This window comes from Pantherophis guttatus, chromosome 5, assembly GCF_059756535.1.
Source record: "Pantherophis guttatus breed Tessera chromosome 5, ASM5975653v1, whole genome shotgun sequence".
NCBI classification, from domain to species: Eukaryota; Metazoa; Chordata; class Lepidosauria; order Squamata; family Colubridae; genus Pantherophis; species Pantherophis guttatus.
Genome location: NC_142067.1, coordinates 61,481,787 through 61,506,732, shown reverse-complemented (window position 1 = coordinate 61,506,732; position 24,946 = coordinate 61,481,787). Strand labels below are relative to the sequence as shown.

The 24,946-nt window shown below is 40.4% G+C and overlaps 2 long non-coding RNA genes across 3 annotated transcripts in view; one reads left to right on the top strand and one right to left on the bottom strand.

Annotated features, from left to right (window-relative positions):
* Nucleotides 1-24,946, bottom strand: part of LOC148113409 (uncharacterized) — a 68,939-nt gene that overhangs the window by 860 nt on the left and 43,133 nt on the right. The window contains exon 1 of one of the 2 annotated variants that reach the window (XR_015734489.1): nt 12,219-12,553. The exons of the other annotated variant lie outside the window; for it this stretch is intronic. This is a non-coding gene — a long non-coding RNA (uncharacterized LOC148113409). Of the gene's footprint in view, nt 1-12,218; nt 12,554-24,946 lie in introns of those variants that run through there. 2 annotated transcript variants of the gene reach the window in all.
* On the top strand, nt 14,111-21,375 carry LOC132712471 (uncharacterized). Its single transcript, XR_009623120.2, has 2 exons — nt 14,111-15,094; nt 15,309-21,375. It is a non-coding gene; the product is annotated as an uncharacterized LOC132712471 (long non-coding RNA).

Sequence of the window (24,946 nt, the reverse complement as noted above, 5' to 3'; positions counted from 1 at the left end):
AACCCACGAGATAGAGACAGCTGAAAACTGAGGGTTGAACTAAGTAGAAGTAAGATGTTTTACTTCACCTTCCTTTTCGGAGTTACCAGTCTTAACTGGTAAAGTTAATTATTTCCTTATTTAAACCCTTCAAGTGCTGTTTTTTCCCCCAAACTTTCTGAAGCATATTTTATCACTCATTATCTAGTGTTAAGGCTGTAGCCTTAAAAGAACTTGAGTTGTCAGAGGACTATGATCCGACCCTCTTAAAGATAAACTCCCCGGCAATCCTGGGGAGACGTGCCACGCTCCTGGCTGAACCCAGATTGCCTGATTCCAATTACGCCCTTGCTTAACCGGGTTCTCTGGGGCTGCCTATGGAAGCTGCATTCTTCCATCATTCCCTCATGGCACAGAGGCCCTTGCAGCTACGTTCTTAGTGGAAACCTCGACTAGTTGGTTTTCTGCCCCTCCTTTGCGTGCGTTGGGCTTTTCCCCTCCCCTCATTTTTTCTTCAGGATTTCCTGAGACTGCAAATCTCGGCATCCCCAACGGCCCAACCACGGCATTGGTGTTTCGCTCCCTGTCTCCTTCCCCGTGGTGTTTGGTGAGCGGAATTCCCGCCGAGGGACATGCCGACGAAGGAACTGAAATCGCCATCGCCAGACCCCTCTCGCCTGTCCTCGGGGAGCTGACTTAGAGGTCAGGCCGCTGTGCTGCACTCGGGAAAGAAAAACTCGAGAGCGAGCTGGAGACAGCGGCGCTCCAGATGGTGTTTATCGAAAGCTAACGAGAACTTCACGCCCAGTCCTGGGTACGTGTCCTGCCTATCTCATGAATTAGTCTTGAAGACGCTGCTGCTGTTAATGGCTGGCCAAAAGGGGAATGGGATCTCGGTGCTCCTGGCTGCTTCCGCCTGGCTTCCCCTAGCTGCTCTGGCCAGGCAACGGATTCACTGAGCTCCTATTTCTTAACTCCACGTGGTTGTTCGCTCCCCTTTTTCCGGCTAACAATGCCTTCTGCCCAGAAAAGCAGGAGGTTGGTCTTTAGCAAGGCACATTATCAATCAAAAAGGCCTTGCGAGCTGGAGGCCCGGGGTCTGATCAACCTCCGCCCTCGATTCAGTCCTTTTCTCCTTCCTAAGGGTGTCGCTCAGATTAAATTCATTAGGGCTTTGCTCAGATACGAATGCGGGGGGGGGCACCTACAAATAACGCAGTTCTGAGCTCTGAATGGCCCTCCTTGAGTGTGCCTTAAATCAAGCTGCTGCTATCGCTTCCTGGGAGCCTGGTTTAATGCGAATGTAGAAATCTGAATAGCAAAATAAGACCACCTTGGCTTGGCCTTATACAGCAGATATGATCAGTCTTGCACGCCTGATTTCACCATCAGGAAAATAAAAGACGTTGGAATTGCTGTTTATTTAACACACACACACACACCAAACCCTGGCTACAATAGATAGAATTTCTTATGTAGTAATCTAGAATTCCATTTATTTTCCCAACCACTGTCTCTTGATTTCTTATGATATGCCTTTGCTGCACAAAAGTAACCAAATTTTGTGTTAGCATTTTGTATTACAACTATAACACAGGGACATCTACCCAATGCAGAACCATATTTTAGCAGATATTGTGTTTTATTTTAGAAAGTCAAATGCTTGTACTGTAATTCTAAATGAAGTGACTTGGAAGCAGCTTCCTGGTTAATTAATGATAGTTACTTCTGAGTAGACCCAATTAAGAATACTGTAGAAGGGATTAAAAACTCACTGGTTGCAATTCTACTGGATAATCAGTTGGCATCTACACTGGTATATACACAAAGCACTCATATAGTCACTAGACAAGAAAAAAAACTTGTTTTAGACATGTAATACACACATATACATAAACACACTCTGCCAACAAGTGAGAGAGAACTCACAAGCCTTTCTATCTCTGAAACCTTAACACTGGAAAAACAAAAATAATTGAGCCAGCCTGTCAAAGAAAAAAGTTCTGGTTTGGTGAATATGTGATCATGTCTATATAATTTATAGAATTTACCAGTGTAGTTCTGCTCAACCTTCTATTTTTTGACTTGGGTGGGGAGGGTAAGCTTAGAGAAAGCAAACTTTTTCTTTGCTGCTTCTCCTTCTTTCCTTCCAGTGAAGGACATGGAAATCACTGAGTATTGTGCCTGTAAAAGAACCAGTGTGGTGTAGTGGTTAAGGCACCAGACTAGAAACTGAGAGACTGAATTCTAGTTCCATCTTAGAGACAAAACCAGCCAAGTGATCTTGGCCCAGTCACTTTCTCAACCCCAGGAAGAAGACAATGGCAAATCACTTCCAAAGTCTTCCCAAGGAAACTCTGGGAACCTGTTACTTCTTTGCATCACATAAAGGTGCCTCCCATTCTTCTGCTCCATGGTTTACTTTTTCGAAAGTAGTAATTATCTCCAACCAAGAAAAAAACATCGATTTCAGTGGAAAATATGTTAGTGAACAATAGTGGTCTACTCTATCTAGATGGGAGTACGGTACTATAGTCTTCCCTCATATTATTCTTCCTATCTCTGGTCCAGTTGTATAAACAGCAGATGAGGTATAGCACTCTCCTGACAATGCCACTTCAGACCATATTTGACAGAAAGCCTCTTCCCATTTCAAACTAACAACCCCAAACAAAATAAACAATTAAATGCTGAAGAGATTGCAAAAAGCAGCCCTCATTACATAGTTATTGTTAGGATACATGGGACTCCACCTGTAGTATAAAGTGATATTATTCTGACATAAGTATGTTAATAGTAAACCTATTAAATAAAATAGAAAAAAGAAAAGAAAAAAGATCATCTGCCACTGGTGATGTATTATGTTCTTTAAATTAATTTAATATAATGTTTTCTCAGCACAATTATAAACCAGCTTATAATACATAATAAATGAATAACTGGAAATTGATTTTTTTTTAAAGATATGTGGTTCAAAAATGTGAAAAATAAAAATAGTGTATACTTGAAAAATCAACACTACTTATTTTAAAAGACAGGTAAGGAAACTTTGACCCACCAAGTTCTGGATATATAAGGCTGGAAGATTTAATCAATTACATCTGAAATGATGGAAAAGACGCAGGTTCCTTATTTCTTCTTCAGAGAAAACATACTTTGAATGGGAGCCTGGTTGCATATTCAAGACAAGGTTTGGGGCAGAAGTCAGGAATTTATCCAGTGACTGCATAGGAGCGGAACATTGAGTGAAATTAAGGAAATGATCCTAATGTAATGCATCCTAATGTAGTGAAAAGTGTTTACTACTATTTTGGACCATTTAAAATCATCTATCTAAACTATATGCAGCATACAAATGTTTTCAGAATGCCAATTTGAAAACCAATAATGAAATTAGTTTGATTAACTGAAAAGACCATCATTCAGAAGGAATATTTATTATGTTAAGCACCTATATCAAATTTTGCCAGAACTATTGCAATTGAACCCTGGCCACTAATGGCTGTTTATAATCCAGCCATTTTGACTGCATGTTAGGCCAGGAAATCCTGGGAGAGTTTCCAAGAAGGCCCTTTGCCATAGAGCAGAAGGTTGAGCTGCCTGTCATTTCTGGGGTACAGCAGGAAAAGGGAAGCCAGGGACATGCTTGATGGTGTGAAAGGGGAATCTAGCCTCTTGTTCTGACAAACAATCACAAAGCATTGGTAACAAGCTCTGGAAAGGCTATGCTCTGCAACCTTGTTCAGTTCTCTTAGCTCTCAGAAGAGATGGCTGTTTGTAAGGGAGAACTGTTGAGGCAAGCCAGCAAGAGAGGACAGGTTTAGTTTCCACTGACCAACCCAAATAATAGATGTCCCACCTCTACTAGAAACAAGTTGGTGAGGCAGAATGTCTTAGAAAAGCATCAACCTTAGGACAATATGTAAAGCTATGTTTATACAAATGTGTATCTGTTATAACCCATTTACGCTACCCAGTAGTCAGTTAGGAAATAATACTTCCCAAATTCTTTGAAACTGTGTTTCAACATTGAAACATAACATTCTCAAGAATGGTTTTTCTGAATAAACGTGTCCAATAATTTTCATCATTTTTTCTTTCTGGTCCTTCTCCCATCCAATTAATCCAATTTAGCAAAGCTAGATTCAGGATCCAAACATTTTCTGGGTTATTTAGGGTTACTTAGCTACATGTCTGAATAAAGACAGGAATGGTTTACAGAAAAGTAAATTGGGCTCATTCAGTCTTGAAATTTTAGATGGGAATTCAGTTATTTTTTGCATTAGTGATTTATAGCATCTAGTCATACAGCTATTGCTGGGCCAAAATAACAGTAATGTGGAGTCTTGATATCATTTCAACAGTCATATGGACAGACTTTATATCATTTCATGTCATATTATGATATACCTGCCTTGTGGCTCCAGTATTTATTATGGATAACTGGCTAAATTAAAATTACCATTCATCTGTCTAGTTCCTTCCCCAAATATCAAAACTATTGGAGCACTTTAGCCCAAAGACTTTCAAATGGCACTTGATTGGGGAAAGGAGAGTAGTAACCTGGTTAAGGCTCAAGCATTCTCATCAAGGCATTTTAACCCAAGCAAGCTTGAGTGCCTTTTAGCTATAAATCCCATCCAATCCCATCCAAGCCTGCAAAAATACAGATAACCTGAGGGGCAGAAATAATAGATTCCCCTTCTTGCACTCTGAGGATAATGGTGTCACTAGACTTCAGATTGCAAATAAGGGACATAGGTTCTCTTTTGGTCATCTGAAAAAGTGCCCCCCTCCTATTCAGCATCCAAGGTGGTACAGTCCAAGTACAGGCTGGTCACTGAATTTTACACAGAGAGCCCTGGTTAACAGCCATTGGGCAGTTTCTCTGCTGAACTTCACTATAATGCTGGAAAGGAGAAAAACCCACAATCTTCCAGCCAACATAGCTTCGGCTTTAGTGATTGGATACAAGTGGTGAGTCATTTTCTGCCTCTTTCTATTCCAAATGAACCAGCAATCCTCTCTTCCCCACGGTTGGGGCTTTGGAATCATTATAATGGCCTCTCAGAGCCACCATGGGTTCCTCCCTATTGAAAACCAGAACCACGTAAGAGGCCATGCCAGAAGCCCACTTTGAGGTAGAGCACACACTGCTGGAAAATTCTTGTGGCCCAATAACTAGTATGAGGCAGCTATTTTTCCATTCAGGCTGAAGAGCATTCACAGCAGAGCAGAGGAAATGACAATGCAAATTCTTAGAGCTGGGCTGGAGAAATGGTGTGAACTGGGGAAAGACTTGAGTCTTAAAGCATGTATTTTTCACCAAAAAGGGGAAAAGACAAAATTTCTTTGATGACTGAGAGGCATCCAGCAAGGGATTCCCTGGTTTCTTGAAGGTACACAGATTACAAGCAAGAGCTTCTGGCAAAGCACAAAACCCGTCACTGAAAACTTTCTAACACTAGGAATGCCCTATAATGCCAATACTTCAAAAAACAAAACAGGAAAAAGACTGAAATGGGTTTAGCATTTAAACAGAAAACCTTGTTTGTAGGCCTGAAAAATGAAAATGTCCAGAGTGCTGCCTGGTTGCATGTTTTTCTAAGTAAAACCAAAGAGGGTTTGGTTCTGAGATTTTAATTCTATGTCAGTCTGGAAACAGGCTGCCTCAATATGCAAATAGTTAAACTGGGAATCTCATTGAACTCCAATGGATAAGTCTAGGTGCATACATGGCTAAACTCAGTTTTTATCTGATCTAATTGGAACTATAAATTTAACAGATCAGTTTGCAAACATTCTTGTTTTTCAAGAAAGCATTGGTCTCAAAAATGCAGGAGAGATTGTTTAAATCTGCTCACTTCTTTTTGCCTGGGCTTATGCCACCCAAGCCAAATGGTACCCATTTCCTTTCTGCCCAGTCTATTACAGGCTTCAATTGTTCACCTTAGACAGTAATGAAATTACAAGGATTTGTTAGTCCAGGCTCCTGATCTCTGCAATACAGAGAAGCATATTAGCCTCTTTCCTACTGCAGCAGCTGCAAGAAAGTGGGGAAGGGTAGCTGTCTTATTGGCTTATTTATACGTTCATTTGTGGCTTCACTGGAACTAGGCAGGTAATTCTGTTATCAGGACAACTTGCAAAGGAAAAATGTCCAAAAGAAACACAAACTAAAGCACTAGGAGTCCTCTTTGTTTTCCTTCTTCTTTACTGGGGTAGCTGGGGTTTGATACTTGTTTGCTTACATTTTAAGCAGAGAAGAGAGAAGAAAACCCAAGCTTGTGACAAAGCAAGAGGAATAACTGCAGCAAAACTCAGAGGTCCACCCCAGGTGCTTTTCAACTTGACTAACTTGCTAGATGAGACTAAATTATTTTGAAGGAAAGCCCCCTTGGGTTCTAATTCTATACTCTGGTGGTTGCAACTATGAGCAGGGACCAAGATGTACACATAAATGTATAATCCTTGCTTGCTTTAAAAGATAGAAGTAATTATAGGGTAGGTTTCCCCAACCTAGTGCCCTGTAAACAGCAACTCCCAGTATTCATAACTTCCGCAAGCAATATTCTATTCTATTGGCTGTGAATTATAGGCACTACAGTCCAAATTTCCTAGAAGATATCTGATAGGGTAGCAAGGTAACCTAACTTTTATAAATTCTGTCAGTTTTAAGTGCCAGAGGATGAAGATAAATTGGTTTTATGCAGGTTTATTTATTTTAAAACTGCAAAATTGCAATACAGATAAATCACTTGCCTATGTGTAACCATCATGGATTAAATAGATGTTTGTTTGATCACCTATTGGAGAAAATGCTTCTCAATGATATCATTTCAATTCATCAGTTTTCAGAGTTGACACAGTGGTTCCAGATATACTGCAACTCTCTCAGGCAGACTAAGAACTATACCCCACCATCCTATGCAGGAAAAATCAGCTCACAGTCTGTATTTGCAGGTGTACTCATAGATAAGTTAAATACAGTTAGTTCAACTTGCTGAGTTTGCAGAACGTTCTTAAACATCAAGTGAAGTGCATGCTAGCTAAATGTGTTTTGACTATTTTGTGGTTCATTGTGTCATGTAAGCATGGCCACCAAAGGTTGTGTCAGATATGGCATTCCTTAATTCAAAATGTTCGAGTTTCTAAATTTTATATAATCACATTCATTTCCTTTGACATTCTATAAGTTACAAGTATGAGAGGCAAGTAAAAACACAGCATCTCCAGGTAAATATATTTATATAGCGGTAGAAGCATTTCTGGATTACAGCCCATTGCAACAATGCCTTTACTAGGAACCATGTCTCCTTCATGAAATGGAGTTAAAAACTTCAATCTTGCACAATAACTGAAATTCTGAACCCAGCACATTTGCAAGTAAGACAACTGAGAAATACACCCTTCCAAAAACCTTTAGATGAAACTAGATTCATCTAATGTATAGAAAACCAAATAACAGAGAGAGGTCAGAAATGGAATACCTTTCTCAGCCAGACAGAGGCACATTGACACTGAAGAAAAACTTGATATATTAAATGTGACCTATGTCCAAATAAATGTATCTTAAATTCATACTTAAGCATCTGGACAGAGTGGTTTCAGTGTGCTTGCCTAGGCTGGCCACTGCAGCATTGGACAGAGCCACAATGACATTGGTATCATTGTAATATTTCATTGATGGTATTCCATTGGTAAGTCCATGGAATATACTACTAAGTCAGATCTATTGGCCAGACTGTAGCTTGCCTAGAAATACATCTTAAAAGCATTTATCAGTATGCAAGTTATTTTTTTAATCCCATGTTGGAGGTGCTGACACAGCAGTTTACAGCAACAGAGAAGCAAAAAGTTGTCAAACTTCTGCCTGAAGTTTTGAAAAGGCTCACAGGAGAAGACTTCAGGCACACTGGCATTCATCCCCCAAAGGCACCGCAGATACATTTACAGTCCTGGATTTCAAGGCCACAAACTGGAAGATATTCAGCTTTCTTGGCCCTGGGAGGCTTTCTCTTAGTACTAACTGGGGGATTTCCCACCAGCCTGGGGATCTAGCTAGGCCTTCTCAGAAGCCGCCCGTCGCAGCTCTTTCCTAGGGTCAGCAACTGCAGGTGACAAGAAAAGAAAGCCCTTACAAGCATCATCATGGCCCGTGATGAGTCATCCCAAGAGTTCCCCTTAGTCAAAGAAAACTTGGCAATCCCCCAAAGCCGGAACTGTTAGGGGGGGTTGCGCCTCGTTGTTTCCCTTTGCTTATTTGATCCCTTCAGAAGTTGGAAAGGCATGAGAGATGTTCTAGATGCGGGACAGAAGAGTGTGTGTTTCTGAGACTGCCGCCACTGTGTATGTCAGGCTTCGGTCCTCTTTCAAAGGATCGGAAAAGGTTTTCATCTTGACAGCAAGATTAGCAGCTAACGAAGTTCGGCGGCTGCAGCCCACACGTCTTCGATTGCCTGCGTTTATCCTTCCATAAAAGCCGATTCCTTTATTAGAAACAGGAGATGACTCTCCTACCTCCCCTCAGACTCCCAACAGACTAAGCGCAGCCCGGCACCTCCCCCAGCATAACGCACATCAAATCCCCTCTGACAAGTCTCTGCCAAACATTCCCGACGCCGATGGCTGCCTCTCTTCCAAGGGGGCCATCCAGCAGCGCACGCAGCACACAAAGAGTCTTCGCCAATCTCCTTTCCCTAGGGCAGGTAGCTAAAACGCGCACACACCCTTTTATTACGAGGGCAGTCAATGTCTCTCCAGAAAACCCTTTTTCTGAGGAGCAGCAAGCATCAATCTGCAATCTATTAATCCTTTTCCCATAGGGGCAGCCAACAATCAGCAGAAAATCCAACCTTCCCTGGGGCCACTGCTTTTAACATTCCCTCCCCAAAGCACGAAATGCTCTTGCCTTCCTCCATCCCTTTGCATAGGTGTTGCCATTCTTTGCATTTCTAAGACCACAGTGCACACACGCACACACCTCCCCAGAAGGCAACTAACACCTCCATCATCTTAAGCAATTCCCCCACCAGCAGCACCTTCCCTTTTCCTTAGAGAAAAGTCGCTTTTCTTTATTAGAAACAGAAGGCACGCCTCCCCGGAATGAAACCTCCCCCTCCCCGCAAAGACGCTTGGATTAAAAACAAAAACAAAACAAAACAAAACAAAAAACCCTCAGGCTCATCCACCCCCGCTTCAGATTTCCCATCCCTAATGACAGGCAGCCCTCCCCTTCTCAGACGCAAACAGCCCACCCTTCCCTCTCCCTCACATCCCTCTTTACCAAGCGGAGCCAACCACCCATCAAATCCCCGTTCCCCCAGCCCTGCTCCCGCTCCCTTCTCACTCCCGCATCAGCAAGTCCGAGAGACGGCAGTGCGGTTGCTCCTGTGTGGTAGCCAGCTACCAGACTGAGCGAGCGGAGACTAGGATCGGCTTCCCCGGGCGTCGCTGCGGAGAGAACCAACTGTTTGGAGACCAGCGGGCTCCCTGCCTGTGTTTCGCGCGCTGTCGAGCACGCCAGGCTCAAAGGAGCTTCTCGGTGCCAAGAAAGGGCAGAGCTGTGCAGCGCGAAGCGCCGTTTAGCAACAGCTTAGAACGGGCAGGCAGTTGACCCTGCCAAGCACAATGAAAAGCATCCTTCCTCCTTTAAACGGTGCTTGGATAAAGCTACCGGGAAGAGCAGGGGTGGGGGAGAGAAAATAAGATAAAATCTTCCGAGGCAAGCTGTGATACCACCCATGACTTAGCTACGATCTGTGTGGTGAGGAAAGCGAGCGGCTCTTTGCAGAACGAACCGCCGTTGTCGAGTCTTCCTTGGCACAGGCCCCAGAGCAAGAGATGCAGTAAAATCTGCCCGGAGGGTGGAAAGAGGGCCGCGAGTCGGCAACCTCTGCCAATCCTGCGAGCCCAAGATGGGGGATGAGCGGAAAGTGAGAAGGAAAAGCCACAAGAATAAAACACCCGGTCGCCAACCCCAACTCAGCCGGGCTTTAGCGGTGCACTGCGGGCAGCTGGATTCCCTCAGGCATAGAAAGGTGACGCAAAAGGGGCGCGAAGAGCCCTCCCTCTCGGGCGGGAAGTTGCCACTTGGCTACTCTTGGCATCTCCGGGCCTGAACCCCAAGGTTTCTTCCGCTAGAGAATGAGAGAACCCAAAGGAGCCAAATGGCGGCCTTGGCGAGGGAGCAGGAGCTATGGACTAGGGCGGGGGTGGGGGTGGGGTGGAGAGAGAGAAGGAAAACCAGTGTGCGCCACATGCCGCCTCTCTGTTACTGCGTACGAAAGCAAAGTACGTAGTCCTAGGCTTGACACGGCCTTTCTTCTTTGCAACAACGCTGAATTCGCCAAGTTAAGGGCCAGCGCACGAGAAAAGAAGCCCTGAAATCGGTTTGGTTGTTGCCCCACACCAGCGACTAGGGCTGGTGCGGGAAGTGGTGGAGGGGAGTGTTTGTCTGCCCTGCTCTGTACACTGCAGGGCTATGAGCCTAAAAGGCTACTCAAAGGTACTCTTTCAGCGGCTTAGAAGAAAGCCAGCGAACGAGCGATAAGCTGGAGCGCGGCGGCGGCGCCTGGACTACGAGGCAGTCAGTCTCTGGGACTGTGACACGAAAAGATGGCGCTGCCTCACTTCCCCTCCCCCTTCCCCTCCAGCAGCCTCCTTCGCTCACGGCTTCCTCTTCCTCCCCAGCAGCTTCGCCAGGCCCGTTTCAAGGCTCCCCCTTATGCAGCCGGACACCATTATTAGCTCGGTGGGTCTCTGCCTTTTCTCCTTCATCCCGCTCCGCCTGTCACTCCTCCCCCCACCTCCGTTGACTGGTTAACTTTCCTGTTTTCTTTTTTCTTTCCTTTTATTTTCCTGTTAGACAGCTTGTGGTGGGGGAGGGGAATGGGTGAACGAACCAGAAGGGCGGAATGAAAAGTTCCCTCGCGGCTGTCCTCTCCGCTCCCCACCCTCAATTTCCTCCCTCCGCCCCCGGAGCCACCAGGGCGGGAAGGCCAAGGAGCTTGGAGGGGCGGAGAAGCTGCACCGACTCCCGGGGAGAAGGAAGGAAGCCGCGCCAGAGAGTTTGACTGAATTTCTGCCACCGACAAACCAATCGCTCCGATCTATTTGGACTTCCATTTTCCCGGTGCAAACAAACAAACAAAAAAATAGACCTATGATCCACTGTCCTTTTAATTTAGTTATCGATCCTTCCTGTCATCTACTTAGAAATCGGCAGACCCACACGCCTCTTTCCCATTAGAGTTCCATTTACACTTCGGATTGCGACTTTTTTGTCCCTTCGGTCAAGGCCGACCTGAACTCACGTCCTCCCGAAAAGGGAAGAGAGCGAGGACTCAGTCAGATCGGCTTGCCTGACTGTGTTTCGGGTCTCTTTCCCTTCTTTCTCGGCACTGCTCCTCTCGTTCCTCCCCACATTCTGGTTCTTTGATGTCGTTTTTACTTCCTCCCCGCCCAGCACCTTTACTGATGGATGGAGGGGGCTGGGCTGGAAGGAAGGGAAAGTTTCTGTGCGACTGGCAAAGCTACAGATGTCACAGTAGTCAGAGAAGTTTAACTGCCTGGAAATTCGGTCACAAAAGAGCCAGCAGCTCTTTGAGTCAGTTCCAAATTACCTACCCCCTCCCGTGCGGTGCTAGAAATCCCCCGCCCCGGTGTACACAACGCAGAGAGTTGTTGGTCCTAAGTGCTAAGAAGTTGGAGGGATTTGTTTTGGGGGTGAAGTCTGCAAATGACTTTCAGCGCTGCGGTTGCCTGTTTTAGAAGCTGTTAATTGAATGTCGTGACAAGCGATGCTGCTTGGGCAGAGACGCGAGAAAGCCTCTCTGGTTGTTTACTAGCCCTTCAGAACGCAAAGGAGCCATAGCTACGGTGCGCCGATTTCTCCTGTCTTGGTTCCTTCACATCCCATAGTTGAAGCACAAAAATACCTTAAATTGCTAGTAACATTGAAGTACGGAGTTGTCTGTTTGCGTGTGCGTGTTTGTACGAATGTGGGTGTATAAATTACAATATTGCTATCACTCAGTCTCGCCTGCAAGGTCTTTGTTGCAATCTGCTTTAAAGTAGTGGATATCTCCCTTTAGGGACGGGAAAATGAGCGACTTTCTCTAGAACCAGATCATAAATAAAAATGGCAGTAATTTTCAGTGTTTACACACACTGATGTGATTGAAAACAACCAATTTACAAGTATAGATTTCTACAAAAAAAATTGCTAAGAAAGGTACCTGCATTGCAATGTGGTTTCTTCCTCCACTCCCACTCTTCCCCAGCAAGTAAAGATCCATGTTCTTGCTTGTTGTCCATTTCCTTATTGTTGCTGCTGGTCTAATAGTTGGTTAAATGGAGGCTCGGTTGTGGTCTTATGAAAGGGAAGTGTCCCACCAGGTTGTATGTGACTGGTCAGGTCAAAAAAAGTCTGACCTCTGATCTGCTGCACTCTGGAGGCCCATGAGTGACGTTGCTGGCTTGCCTGTTAACATTTTGCAATGGCACTAGCCTTTTATTTTTGTTAAAAAATAGCTGGGAAAACTCAGAAGCTCTCTAGTTGTCCATTTTAAGATCATTGACTTGTGCTGCCAGGGAACTCTGTGCACAGAGCTGCTCTTTCATCTCCAGATACACAACAAGAACTACCACCCAGGCAGCATTTGCTAATCTCAAAACTGTGGTCTAAGCAAAAATTATTTCATAAAACCTCTCGAACTCTGTATCCTGTGCTGGTTTTGGAACACTTGAAGTCTAAAGGTTGGTAATGTAATATTGGAACAGAGAAAATGAAAAAGTGAAGTGTAGGACTCAGAATGATCTATTTCTGCCATTTTAGATTCTTTTTTCAACCTCATTCCCTTGAGAAATGCTAGTTTACAGATTCCATCATCCACAGTCAACATATGGAGGTTCTCAAAAACCAATCCAGAGAAAATCCAATGGTCTCTTCCCCTCCAGGGCACCAGTGGGGAAGCTTTGTATCCTTCATTGCTTTTGCTTTTCAAATGGACTCTGAGTGGCAAATTTCACTGTATATGGTGATTTTCCACAATGGAAGCACCTTTCAATACCTGTTATCTAGCCCCGGATTGAATATTAACAAACCTCCATCTCCTGCTGTCTGCCCAGAAGTTTTGCCTTTTAGGCTTTTGTCTGCTTTCCTGAAGGCCATCAGGCACCAGGCACTTTCTTCTTTAAAGGCAGTGAGGTTAATCGGATCACTGTAGGGACTGACAGAGTAGCAGACTACTAACCCATTTTGATTTTCTTTAAAAAAAAAATGGGTGTAGGGGTCCAGAGGCCACAGCACCTAAAGGATGACCACATAGGCCAATGTTTTGCCTGATGATGCTAATTTCTTTTTCTAAGGGGCTTGCTTTGACTTCCTCCTCAGAAAGGATGTCTGTCATGTCCTAATTGAGCCTACTTGCTGACACTCTTGCAGCTTAAAACACCTTGATAGGTAAGCAGGGCTAAATGGAATTGCCAGCCAAGCAAGATTATGAATTGGCTTGATCCTCTGCTTTATTAGTTGCACATAATGACTGACATTCATCATGATAGAAACACTGGGCTGGCAAAGACATATTTGGAGAAAGCTCTATGGAATCTTCTAAGCAGGAATAAGAAATAGAATAAACCCTTTTCCTGCATATTCATGATCTGTCACAGTATTTTAGTTTTATTGGACTGTACAGAAATGGGTACCACCAAATAAATGTCCTTTTTTAACCAATTAATTTAATAAAATAGGGGGGATGGTTCGTAGAATCAAGATCCCTTTGAGGCAGTACTGAAAAATGCCAGCACGTGTTTTCAATATCAGGGCTGAGATCTGGTGTGTGTGAGCTAAACAGATGTTTTTCTTCTCCTTCTGAGAGCTGGAAATAGTGTGATAAAGCTTAGCTCATGGCTTCCCCTCCTCCATGCCACAGCCTTGTATCAGTTTAAGAAGGTTTTCAGGTTTTACTGTTATAGTCCTGCAAACCTGATTGACCGGAGGTCATAAAAGGACAGAACAAATGAAGGTGGGGTGAGCTCTTAAATAAAACAACCATCCAGTCTTTTAAAGAAAAGTGTTTTTCAATTGTTGCTTTTTTCCTTTACGCAAGTCTACCTACCTGTCCAAACTTGGCTGGAACTATCCAGCAACACTTTGGGGTCAGAGGGCTTGATTCTTAAGAGCCCTCAGCAGCTACGGTACATATTAAAAGCACACCCTACTTTGTTCCTTCTCTCCATTGTACTAGTGAGCAGAATCCTGACCGTTTTTGAATTTTTATGTTCTTTTTTGGCTGACATGTATGGCAAGCAATTCCAAACAGTCCGCAATTTGAGGGAACAATGGATTAATCTAAAAGATCGTGGCTGAGCATGGACCCCTGCCAATCTCGCGGAGGCCTCCCAACTTCTTCTGGTGAAAACGAGAGCCTCCAGCCAGCTCTGCCTGGTAAACAGGGAGCGCATTTGTGCAGGCGCGCCGACTAAACAGTGCCTGGCAAACAGACCACCGGCTTGGCTGTGGCTGTGAGCAGAAACCTTCCACTTCTCAGCACTTAGCAACCGAGCCAAGCGTTGTTCCCGGAGCCAGGCAGGCAGGCTCGATTTGATTTACATTCTTGTTAGGACGCAAAGCTTTCGCTTGGCAGTTCAAGGGCAGGACAGGAACCGTGCAAGCAGAGTCTTGTGAACGGAAATCTCTCATTTACAAGGTTCTGCTCCGTCACCGAAAGCCACCCTCGAGCACATTTGTTCCGCACGCAGCTCCCTTTTATCTTCTTCACTCGCTCCTTCTTCCCACGGCTCGAAAGGCGGCGAGGACTGGGGGAGGGAGCCGGTGGGGAGCTACAAGCAAATGCTACAGAAGCAAGTGAGCTCGGCTTGGCCTCCCGCTTAGGCCCAGGGCAGGCAGAATGTAAATAGGAAAACGAGCTTCGGCTCCACGCGTAGACGAGAGTCTTCAAGGCCAGACAAACAGAACTCAAGCACGTGATCAGGCTACCCTGCAAGTCTGTGAAGGCAGCGAAAGGGGGAAGAATCTCCTCCCCCGTCACTTTATGGGCTCGGAGCAAGGAGACGCTTGGATAAATTCTGATAGAAGGCCAAGAGCCAGGTTAGCCTAATGCGGCCCCCCAAAAGTACACGTTAATTTTTAACAACTTCCCCTCCCCTCCGATTCTCTAATCTAGCTGCTAACCTGCCTTGAAGAAGCCTGAGATTGTTAGGAATAAGAAACGGAGAGAGAAACTGGGGAAGGGGGCAGATGGGGAGCAGGGAACACAGAGAGGCCATACTTTATGGTAACATTTTTTTCTTCTCTCTCGCAGGACTGTTAAAAACTTCTCAGTATCTCACCTGGTGGATATCCTTAATTTGAAATGGTAAAATTCAGATCCTGAATCAGCTATTGGGAGAGAGACATACTGAAATAAATGTAATCAGGTACAATAGATAAGTAAATAGAGATCAACGTTCTGCATTTATGTCCTGTGGAAAGTTATACAGAAGGATGTTGTAAGGATAATCTGAAATTTAATGGACACTTTTGCTTCAATCCTCCTTGAAAAAAATACACTGAATTACAAAATCAAGATATTACAAAATAGTCAGTTTGTGTGGTCTATTTGCCTTGATTGTTAGCTTGGAATTACATATCAGAATATTTTTCAAAAGAACAAATATCTACACTTTGTAGAAATAATTACCACATAGTTATTCAATAGTAAATACAATGATTCCTTAATTACTTGAATAGTGTACAGCTTTCACATGAGATTTTCTCAGATTCCCCTCACAAGTATGTATCAAGGCTGTGATGTTCACTTTGGAAGAAAGGTGCTACTCCCTCTTCTACACCCAAAATAAATGTTCTTCATTTATATTTATCATCTGCATTCACATGCTATGTTAAGCCATATCTTGGTTTCTTTCTTGGTTTACCATCTTGTCTAAATCCATTGAAAACCTTACTTAATGCTAAGTGAATTGTGTGAATCTAGCTAGTTGTGGCTCCTTTAATTTACTTTGATTAAAGAAACTATGGTTTATTATGATATGTGAACCATTCATTTTCCACTATTTTTTTCCTTATCACATGCTTGGGGAAGTGATTTTCTAGCTAACTTTATAACTTCAGTTGATTTGCTAAAAATTAAATGTGAACTGAGTTTCCAGGATTTTAATTATTGTGCTAGAAATTTTGTTGTTTCTAAATTTTAGGAAGCAGATATTCCCATTTCAGGCAATTCACCATTATTTAAGAAGTAACACAGAGGTGGCTTACCTGTCAGCTAAAGCTCTTTTTGCAACTATTTTGAAAGTTGGTATGAACATATGTAATATGTTTATTAAAAGACAAAAGGTCCAAAGTTCTAGCTCCTAAGCTCTTGAAAATACTATTTTTGTCAAAGAGTTTGATATTGCTTTGACATTTTTCATAATTATTACTTTGTGATATTATGGCCATTTCCTCAGCCAGCAAAAAGCTATTTTATGTAGAATAATGTTCTTGTATGATATAGGGAAAGGGAAGCTATTTTAAGATTATTCATAGAACTATTTAATTTAATATCAGCTTTGGAGTAGAGATATAGTGGTGAAGGACTCTCAGTACTGTGTGCATGTGCCATTTAGCCCAATTAACAAGATGTTTCATGCAATTGCTTTAGCTTGGAATGAAAGCAGTTCAAGTAATATGGGTTCTATTTGGTGTATCTTCCTGTCACATAATAAGAGTACAACATAATTCACAATAAATGCTGAAGAGGAAAACAATTCTAGCATTCTACTAATATTTCTAGCATTTTCTCTCAAATGGCTAGTTGCATAACTTAGCAATGTTGCCTTCTTGTACCTTGTTGTTGAATCTTCCTTCCATTTTTAATAAATCAATAAATATCAAAATTTTGTTTTAATTCAGAAATCAGGCAAATTTGGTGACTTTTTGTTACATAAATCTCAGGCTTTATACCCATCCACCAATAACTTACATAGTTTCTGTAGGAACTCATTAACACTCTGAAATCAACATTGTCTTATCTCCAAAATCTGTATAACCAAAATTTTGTATATTTTTTTTCACCAATCAGAAGTTTTATAATACTATGGATAAGAGTTAGAAACAGTGGTGAAATGTAAAATTTGTTACTACGGGTTCTATGGGCATGGTTTAGTGGGGGGTAATGTGATTGGGTGGGCGTGGCCAACTTTTTTTTTAACTTTTAAAAGCATTTTTTCTACAACCTCTTCAGCCAAAGAGGTTGTAAAAAATGCTTTTAAAAGGCTCTGACAATCCCAGCTGAGCAGCATGATCATCAGAGGCTTTTTTTTTTACTTTTAAAAGCATTTGTAGAAAAATGCTTGGGCATGGGGGGGGCAGGGATTTTTGCTACCGGTTCTCCGAACCACCCACCGCCATTGCTACCGGATCAGGCGATCCGGTCCAAACCGGGAGCATTTCACCCCTAGTTAGAAATATTTCAAATCAGAGTTATATATTACAATATTCACAAAAAATTGCCAAAGTTTGTATTGGTTGTATCAAGGTATTCTATAAAGCTCATGTTTTGCAGCTCTCTCAGAAGAAGGTAATAAAATGCTCATTTGGTCCCTCGAGGTGTGCCTATTTTTTGGTGAATGGGTATATAATCTAAGAAATTTGGAACATAGCGATACAAAATGGTATAGGTAGTCCTTGACTTATGGCTACAATTGAGCCCAAAATTTCTATTGCTAAGCAAGACAGTTGTTAAGAGAATTTTGCCCCATTTTACAACCTTTCTTGCTACAGCTGTTAAGTGAATCACTACAGTCCTTAAGTTGGTAACACGGTTGTTAACGAAGCTGGATTCCCCATTGACCTTGCTTGTCAGGTTGCAAAAAGTGATCACATAACTCCGTGACACTGCAACCATCAGAAATATTGCCAAGCACCTGAATTTTGATCACATGGCCATGGGGATGCTGCAATGGTCATAAGTGTGAAAAACAGTCATGTCAGTTTTTTTCAGTTCTGTTGTAACTTTGAATGGTCACTGAATGAATGGTTGTAAGTTGAGGACTACCTATACATCATTTTGCCTTGGTTTTTGAAGAAAAAACCAATCATGTTGATTTTGGAATGCTCAGAGATTTACCTTAAAAGGTAGATCACTGTCAGTTTCCTTCTTTCAAGAAGAATCGCTAGGTCATTTTTTAAAAAAGTAATCATCTGCTGCATGTTGTTCAATGACAATTAATCTAGCTAAAACACTAAAAAGAATGTTTCAAATGCCCTTATTTCTTAGCAAATGTGCACACCAATTTTCTACGGTTAGCATGGTTAGACACTACTATGGCATGGTAACATGAAGAACAAAATTAGATCTCCACCCAGTTCATTAGTGAACCTTGAATCAATTAGTCTTTTTCAACCTAGTCCATCTCACAAAGTAGAAACTGAAAGAAGAAAATTATTAAAATACTTACAGAGATGTTCTCTACCAAATACATTGTATGTAGATATGTAATATGACCTCTTTTCTCAAACTGTTTTAGCAATCTTGGTGGACTTTTGTAAACCAAGTGAACTATATCATAAACTGTCAGGAGTTTGGAGAGGATAATTGTTAATCATAATATACTTGGCACGAAGCAACTATTGGAGGGGGTGGAGGAGACGGACCTGTTTCAATTCCTCTTAGATAGTGCTGATTACTACCTAGTTCTCAAAGCTATTGTTTTGGAATAGTCTTATTGAAATGGAAAATCCCCAGAGTCAGCAATTTGCAGATTTCCCCCCCTCAACACTTTTTGGTAACAAAAAGGTATATGTTTGGGGTATGTGCCTTTGATCTGAAACATGTTGTTCTTGTTCAAAATCCTGTTTATAGCTTAACCTTCCATTGCATTGTTAACAAAAGCAGCTGCTCCTTCAGGAAAAGCAGTGTGTCTCCTTAAGATACCAAAGGTTTAGTCTTCTAGCATATTCTTCATTTATAGACAAAGCCATTCACTCCCTAATGACCAGATTTTTTACCATCAGACCGTGAGTGCTCCAGAGTTGGAAACAGCTAGCTAAGCAAGTCTATTTTTAATGTGTGCTATTTTTGTAGCTACCGGTACCACATCCCAAATTTCCTCTCTGGCCTCTGAAGAAGCATGTCAGTAAGTATATATCCTTATCACAGAATTTGATATTAGGGAAAAGAATCAGATCCTTAATGGAATTGGGGTTTTAATGCTTCAACATCTTACATCTTATGATTTCCACTATAATATTTTGTTTCTCAAGTCATTCATCCCCAAGTTTTATGAATGTAAATGTTGTAAAGAACTTTTTTTAAAAAGTCACTGTCCCCCTTTAAATCAGGTCTTCACCTTGCAGCAAAGATGGTTTAGGGCCAAATTTTTGCTTTCAGCCTCTTCCATCTGTTTCCAAAAGATAAATGATATTGCTTTATACTTCTGAATAACTCACTGATAGATGTAAAGTGGTCTATTAAAGCTACTGGTAATTTACCTTGATCTATAAGCAATTTTCTGGTTTCACTTTTTAATATATAAAGTTTTATGTATGATGCATGCATGCTGTTTTAGGAAATAAAACATATTATAAGAACCATTGAAACAAATGCATGTGCTAAAACAGAAAAAGTATGGCTTTGCCAGTGCTCTTTTTGTAGCTGCCAAAGCTCCTCAGATTGGGGAAAGAATTTAATCCCTTTTCATTGTGGGGGAGGAGGGAGTTGTGAATTTTAAGTTCAGAAGGAAATGCTAAGCCTTTCAAATGAACTTAAAATTTATTTGATGGAACTTGTACTATTGGAGTGCAGTCCTCAACATGTATGCAAACCCTTGGTGAAAGTCAATAAAAGTTGTATTTGTTAATTTTGCTAGAGGTTCTGGAAGCTGTTGCTGATGCATATGGACTTGATCAGAAATTATGCTGTCTACTGATTTACTCAAAAATCTTGCATTCCAACTTTTCTTAATCAAGTGTCCTGATAGTATTGAGAACACACAGAATCCCTGGCTAGCATAGATAAGGGCACTAATATGAACATGATCTATTATATTTCAATGTGTTAAGGGGTTTGGTGATGTAGAAGTGAAGTCCATAACACTGAATCACTGGTTTGATGTATAATCAAAGAAAAGTGTAACATTATTGAGAGGCTAGGCCCTTTGAAGTGATATATATTTAGGGAATAAGGTTAAAACAGAAATCTAAAAGAAGAAAAATTAGGAATGAAAACAGAAAATGAAGAGAGGATTCAAGGATGACTAGAAAGGGGCAACAGTTTGGTAATATACAAAATATATAAGATAGGGGAAGGAGTTAAAGGAAAATTTTCCCAATGGAATTTTACAGACCTCTAGTAACTGACACCTTCCAGATATGTTGTATTATTACTCCAATAATTCCCAATGATTATTGTTGGAAATTATTGCATTATAATCCCGCACATGTGAAGGATGACAGCTCCATTACAACATTGCTTTGTTAGGATTTTTATATGAATACAGTAGTTGATTTCGAAGAAAATCTGAATTTTAATTTTATTTCCCATCTCACCAAAGGCAACTCTGAGTCGCATACAAACACAGTTCCTCTATGCCTCTCTTCCCATCATCGGCCAATGCATTGATTTGTTATAATTGTTTGATTTGCTATAAATTGGAGTGTAACTGTAATTAAGAGGAAAGGAAATTTTGTCAGTTTGGATTAATTCTACTCTCTGCAGGAATTTTAGATATTTACACAATTAAAAAGACTCTTGTCAGAAAGGGATTTGTTTGTTTGTTTATTTGTTTCACTGACTCCAAACCATTGTCAGCATAGTGCAATAAATCATACACTATATTATGAATGCTATAACAGTTTACATAATATACTAAGCCAGGGCTTCTCAAAGTGTGGGACATTATGGGCAACATAGAAGAGGGTCTTTCTCTTCTTTTTTTATGGTGCCCTATGTTAGGATATCGTTTGAGCCTAACTAGTTGTGCAGGCAATATATGTGTACTGTAACTTTAATCTGTAAATGTATTATGTTACTTTAAAGGTATTCATTGTAATGCTGAGTCATGCTGTAATTAGGTAATCACTGGTTGTGAGAGTATTTAAGCAAGGTATTGTAACGTATTCAGTTTGATGATGAAACTGATATGATATGCTACCAGAGTATGATATGCTACCATAGTGAGGAGTTGCTATCTGCTAATCATCGTTTGATAGAATCTGCTACCATTGTGGTTTGTGAACCAGAGTGAGTTTGTTATTCTAACCAACTAATGTTTGTTTGGTAAGAAGATATCTGTAACTACTGGACTGATTTAACTGGCAAAGACTTGGAATTTGTTTAAAGACTATGAGACTGTTTTTCTACTATAAAGTAAGCTTTTTATAAACCAGTTTGCATAACTCTTATTCATTGCTCTCAGCAACGTTTCCTTGTGCATACACTCTGCTGGTTGGTAACACAACAACAATATCCTTAACACCCTAGATATGATAGTCTTTGAATCATTGCTTTTATTCATTGAGAAGTCACATAAATTCATTTCTCATTTAGTGGGTCATGGTATCCATCAAACCTGAGTATTGCTACACTAAGCCCAAACTAAACAACCGCAAAGATGAACATATCATAAAATTTTGTGAATTGTGCTAGACTGAAGATTTTGTTACAAAAACAAACTAATTTGTATGGTTGCAGCTTTAGAAGGGTTCAAATTAATTAATAGCTAATTGTTTTGATTCAAATGGTTTGTATACTGAGTTATGTTTTCTTGCATATGCTTTGATTAATATAGTAGAAAGCTGTCAGATAAAAATTTATACAGGCAGCCAAGTTATTTATCCATTATCTGGTTTCAAAAGTGGTCCTGATACAGTTGTGAGGTATCCCTGTTATTGTTACTTTCAGATCTATTGGGTCTAATTTATTTTGTCCAGGAAGCTGGACAGGTAATCCTATTTAGCTACTCTCTTGTTTAACAACTGTTCACAGTTACAACAGTAATGAAAAGTAACTGTGTGACCAGTCCTCTCACTTAGGACCTTGTAGGTCTGAATAGCAAAGAAAAACTGAATTAAGATGGTAAGCATGGTTGCAGTTTCACTTAGCAACCATTTTGCTTTAAAGACCTAGTTGTGGGTTCCAAATGTGATTGCTAAATGAGGACTTATAAGACTTACTGTTCCATGCCCCTAAAAGCTATTATACAATATGTGCAATTTATCCATAATTTTTTTTAAAAGTCACAGGGTGCTAGTTTCGGCAAAGTAGCTGAAGTTAAAATGTATCAGGTTTATACTTTGTAGTACAAACATGAGTATCATCAAAATAGATCTTTGGGGATTGGGATAGGTGGAAAGGTACAGTTTGCTAAATTGAAGAAAATAAGTAGATTATTAAAGATAAAGGACCACCAAAATAAAATATTTTTTACACAATTCATAGTTAAATTAGGATATTTTCTTCCATGAGGTGTAATGTTAGCTCCAGAATAGATAATTTTATAAGGAGATCAAATATATTTATGGCAGATATTGCCACTTATATATTAACCTCAAATGGGAGTCATTCACTTCCATTTCTGAGAAGCAGGAGCAAGAATTTGTAATATTAAAAATTTAAAAAATATAATTTTTAAAATAGTTTCTATATACAGTAATAATTTTGCATTTTGTTTTTCCTCATGTGCTTAGTGGTCTGAAAACCTTGTAACAGAAACATGGAACATGTGGATGAGGTAGGTTAAAATATTTGAAAGTAGATTTGAGGAAGGATGGATAACATTCATTGTCTTGGTAGGCTGCGTCTCCTATTACTGCGTATCTCCTACTTTAGCTTTTTCTAATCTGATGCCTTCTAGATGCTTTGGGATTATAATTCTGATAATTTCTAGCCAACTGCTGGTTTATCATTCTGGGAATTTTAATCCCAAAACATCTTAAAGATACCAAGTTGGAGAAGTCTGTCTTACATTAAGCTGTTTCTCATCTCAGGGCCAGAATAAGAACTAGAAACAGTTAGTAGCATTTATTAGAAGGGAAAAAATGATTTACAAACCTAATGTTCTTTCCCCTCCCATTTAGATTATCAGAAACATCTGCACTGCACTGTAGTCCTCCCCCAGTCATATAAGAGTTATGGTGCTTTGTTAATAAAATTATCATAGGTGCTAGAAAAGCAGTTTAAATAAAATAATGAATACTCATTCATAGATATCTTCTACTTCCTCAAAATTTGAGATCCTTTAAATATTTTAGAATGTATTTTTAAGTTGAATGTGGAATATTATATCTTGTGTGTTCATTTTTCTGACTAGATGTATATAAGAATTTTAGAACAAATTAATATGCTTATATAAGTTAGATTTGGTTTCTTCAACTTTAAAATTCAAGTCCCATCCATATTACCACATTATGAAAATATTTCCTCCAGAAATGGTTTTATGATGTCTCATGAATTGCCACAAAACAGACAAAAAGCAAATTAACTTTTACTGAAATTTATTCAAGTAGTTTACACAATAGGATACTTTTTCTTTAATTTCTGTTACGATGAAAACTCCCCAAATTCTCAGATAGCATCCAGATTCTATCTGGAAGGGGCCAGGTTTGAAAAGTTTGATAGATTGCCCTAATTTAGTAATCTATTTCATGATCTATACATTCAGTAATCTACTAAGTACTGTAGTAATGGGCAACTACATTATGTATTAAATAATATGAGCTGAATGGGGGATATGATTTACAAACCAGTAAAATGAATATTATAATGGCTGGTATTCATATACTAATTTTTTTGTGAGTCAGGCTATTAGCCATCAACCAAGTGCCACCTGAGACCTTATTGTCTAGATTTATTCAATCTGAAATTGGCCAATTTTATATTGGGTTGATTTTTTGCCAATTTATGAAATCGGAAAAGTACTTTCAGGAAGATGTCCATATCATCAGAATTTCTCAGTATGTATTGGCTAACCTCTGCTGCAAAACAATGTACAAGTTATCATTGCTTAGCTGCATTTTACATAATCTTTGAAGTAATATTATCATTAGATTATCCTATACCAAATTTTCCTATTTTAAAATGTACTGTTAAGGATTTAGCACTGCACCGTTGTCTTCATAAGAATCCTATATTTGTGAGAGTTGTTTTGTACCTAATTAAAATAATATATGAAAGCTCACAGTGTACCTACTAGTGACATGTGTAACAATTGAGAGTTGAGAGAAAAAATTGAGTGTTGAATCTTATTTTTTAGAAAGGAATATGTTGTTTAGATACAGAATGAAAAAACAAACACATCACTCCATTTCCATGGCTTGAAAATATAAAGATCACAGTTTAGTTCAATAGTGGTGCCTCTCTGCCAATTAAAGAGTTTTCTGTTCTCAGTATATTCATAATAAAATAAATGCTGGGTCTGGATGTCCCAAAGCTCTATTCCATTCTCTTACAACCTCATGTCAGTATTGTGAGCTTTGTGAGCTTTATGTGTGTGTGTACTCTAGGTAAATGGAAAGAACCCACAGCCATCTTTTTAGCTTGTTGACATATAAGTCAAAAGCAAAGTCCCTGAGTTGAGTTGAAATTCTGGTGACATATCTATGTAGTTTTCTTAGCAGCAATGTGAAAGGCATTTCTGTCATGTTTTTTCAACTTCCTAATTTAGCTTACAGTCTTGTAATCTCCTTGTAGTCTCCCCATTCATGTACTAACTCAATCAGATTCTCCTTATCTTTTGGGATAAGCAAAACTCAGTTGGGTGCTACTATCAAATTGTGATATACTTCTACAAGGTATTACTTTGGAAGCAGGAGCTGCTGTTACACCTTACTTCTTCTCAAGACCTTGTCAAAATTCTTCAGATTCCATAATATCAATATCAAAATAAGCATATGTATTTAAATATATCTACCTACCTATCTACCTATCTACCTACCTATCTACCTACCTACCTATCTATT